Genomic DNA, 3,518 nt, shown 5'->3' on the forward strand with positions numbered 1-3,518 from the left:
CAGCACACTGCACTCCAGTCTGGGCGACAGAATGAGACTCCAACTCAAAAATAAATAAATAAATAACATAATAAAATAAAAAAAATTTTGTAGAGATGGGGGTCTCACTATGGTACCCAGGCTAGTCTTGAACACCTGGCCTTGAGCAATCCTCCTGCCTTGGCCTCCCAAAGCACTGGGATTACAGGCATGAGCCACTGAACCCAACCAAAAATTATTATTTAGTGCTACTTACTAGGCACCTTCCCCAGTGCTGGAAATAAAGAAATAAATCAGACTTGGGAATTGTGGTTGAGTTTGGCAGATAGACAGTTATAGCACAGAGCAGTACTGCCCCAAGGTGGTGCCCAGTACAAGAATACACAAGTAGGATTACTTTATAATACAAAGAAATATTTCACAGTTATACAAACTATAAAGAATTACAAAATAGTAATCATAATATTTATAATTATAAAAAAATCATAAACATTAGCTATGAATAATTATAAAATAATACTTATAATTATATATTAATTATAATTATAAAATAGTAATTACAAAATATTAACTATGAATAATTATAAATACTAGTTATAATTATAAAATACTAGCCAGGAAGAATTACAAAATATTTTCTTGGCCAGGCTTGGTGGCTCAGCCTGTCATCCCAGCACTTTGGGAGGCTGAGGCAAGTGGATTGCCTGAGCCCAAGGGTTTGAGACCAGCCCGGACAACTTGGTGAGACCTTGTCTCTACAATATATCAAAAATTAGTCAGGCATGGTAGTGTGCACCTGTAGTTCCGGTTACTTGGAAGGCTGAGGCAGAAGAATCACCAGAGCCCAGCAGGTCGATGTTGGGGTGGCCATGAGCGTCCACTGCACTCTAGCCTGGGTGACAGAGTGAGACTCCAACTCAAAAAATAAAAACAAAAAATAAATAAAAATATTTTATCTCCTTCAAACCATGGAAACAATCAATTCATTTGCCCCACAAACATAAATGCATCAAAAACCATGATATACTCATACAATGCAATATTACTCGGCCATCAAAGGAATGAAGTAAGCCGGGCTTGGTGGCTCAGCCCGTAATCCCGCGCCTTTGGGAGGCTGAGGTGAGTGGATTGCCTGAGCCCGCGGGTTCGAGACCCGCCTGGGCAGCGAGACCTCATCTCTACAATAAATCAAAATAATCAGCCGGGCGTGGTAGCGCATGCCTGTAATTCTGGCTACTAAGAAGGCTGAGGCGGAAGGATCACCGGAGCCCAGCAGGTCGAGGCTGTGGTGGCCAGGAGCGTGCCACTGCACTCCAGGCTAGGTGACAGAGTGAAGCTCCAACTCAAAAAAAAAAAAAAATGCTATTCATGATAAATTTTGTTGTGTGTATTTTACCACAATTAAAAGACAAGTTTCGACCAGGCGCAGTGGCTCAAGCCTGTAATCCCAGCACTTTGGGAGGCCAAGGTGAGGGAATTGCCTAAGCCCATGGGTTCAAGAACAGTCCATGCAACTTGGTGAGACCTCATCTCTATGATAAATCAAAAAATTAGCCAGCCGTGGTAACACATGCCTGTAGTTCTGGGTACTTGGAAGACTGAGATGGAAGGATCACCTGAGCCCAGCAGGTTGATGCTGGGGTGGCTGTGAGTGTGCTAATGCACTCCAGCCTGGGCAATGGAGTGAGACACCAGCTCAAAAATAAATGAAAAAAAAAAGACAAGTTTTTAGCCTCATCAACATAGAGACACCTCATCTCTACAAAAAATTAGCTGGGTTTGGTGGTGCACACCTGTAGTCCTAGCTACTCGGGAGGCTGAGGCAGAAGGACCACTTGAGTCTAGGAGGTCAAGGCTGCAGTGAACTGTGATCATGCCACTGCACTCCAGCCTAGGCAGCAGAGTTAGATCCTGTCTCCAAAAAAAAAAAAATGTTTTTGAAAACCAGGCATTTAGTTGGGCGTGGTAGCGTGCGCCTGTAGTTCCAGCTACTCGGAAGGCTGAGGCAGAAGGATCGCTAGAGCCCAGCAGGTTGAGGCTGCAGCGGCCAGGAATGTGCCACTGCACTCCAGTCTGGGTGACAGAGTGAGACTCCAGCTCAAAAAAAAAAAAAAAAAAAAAAAGAGCCGGGCTCGGTGGCTCAGCCTGTAATCCCGCGCCTTTGGGAGGCTGAGGTGAGTGGATTGCCTGAGCCTGTGGGTTCGAGACCCGCCTGGGCAGCGAGACCTCACCTGTACAATAAATTAAAAAATCAGCTGGGCGTGGTAGCACATGCCTGTAATTCCGGCTACTTGGAAGGCTGAGGCGGAAGGATCGCCGGAGCCCAGCAGGTCGAGGCTGCGGTGGCCGGGAGCAGCCACTGCACTCCAGTCTGGGCAACAGAGTGAGACTCCAACTCAAAAAAAAAAAGAAAGCCAGGCATTGTGGCCCACACCTGTAGTCCCAACTACTTGGGAGTCTGAGGTAGGAGTCTCATCACTTCAGCCCAGGAGGATGAGGTTGTGGTGAGCCATGATCATGCCACTGCACTCCAGCCTAGGTGACAGAGCTAGACCCTGCCTCTAAATAATAATTATTATTACTTGAAAATGTTCTCTCTTCCTATCATGGCAGATAAACCTTCAAAATGATCTAGAAAGCCAGGTTCGATTTAATATGTTTTGGATCCCTTGGAGTTTTGCAGTAGAATATGGGCACAAGAACACCCCCCACCCTCATTCTGCCCCCCAGCTTTCCCGGCACAGCAAGGAGCCATCACATGCACCCACATGCACTCAGCCCAAACGTCCAAGTTCTTTCCACAGCCCTCTGTCAGCAGCTGTCCATTGGCCCCAGAGCAGGCTCTAGGCCAGCGAGGGCCCTCTCTCATGGAGGCCAAGGTTGGAACTGCCCAGTGTGACCGGCTGTGATGGGGGAGCCCGGAGGAATGCAGGATGCCAGAGGCTCCTGGAGCCTACTTCCCTGAGAGTGTTTACACAAAACATGAAGTCAGCTGAGAAGGGGCATGCTGGCCCTTTAAGAACAGGGTTCGGGCAGAACACGGACCCTCAAGACTCCAGTAGGGAGTTCTCTAGATCTTTTTCTCTAGACCTTTCTAGCCACCAGCCTGCCCTTTACCATTACAGCGTCCAAGGAGTGTCCGGAATCCTGGAGACCAATTGACCAGATCTCCCATTTCCAAGATACACATGTATTTCTATATGTAAATATAGAATATAAACATAAATATACATTTTTTTTTCCTCTAATATATATATTAGAGACAGGATCTTACTCCCTTGCCCAGGCTGGAGTGCAGCAGCATGATCACAGCTCACCAAAGCCTTGAACTCCTGGGCTCAAGCGATCCTCCTGCCTCAGCCTCCAGTGTAGCTGGGTCTCCAGGTGTGCACCACCATGCCTGGCTAATTTTTAATTTTAATTTTTTTTTTTTTTTAGTTAGAAAATATAGGCCGGGCTCGGTGGCTCAGCCTGTAATCCCGCGCTTTGGGAGGCCAAGGTGAGTGGATTGCCTGAGCCCGCGGGTTCGAGACCCGCCT

The sequence above is a fragment of the Carlito syrichta genome, unplaced genomic scaffold, assembly GCF_000164805.1.
Source record: "Carlito syrichta isolate Samal-C Ts95f unplaced genomic scaffold, Tarsius_syrichta-2.0.1 Scaffold307292, whole genome shotgun sequence".
Taxonomy (NCBI): domain Eukaryota; kingdom Metazoa; phylum Chordata; class Mammalia; order Primates; family Tarsiidae; genus Carlito; species Carlito syrichta.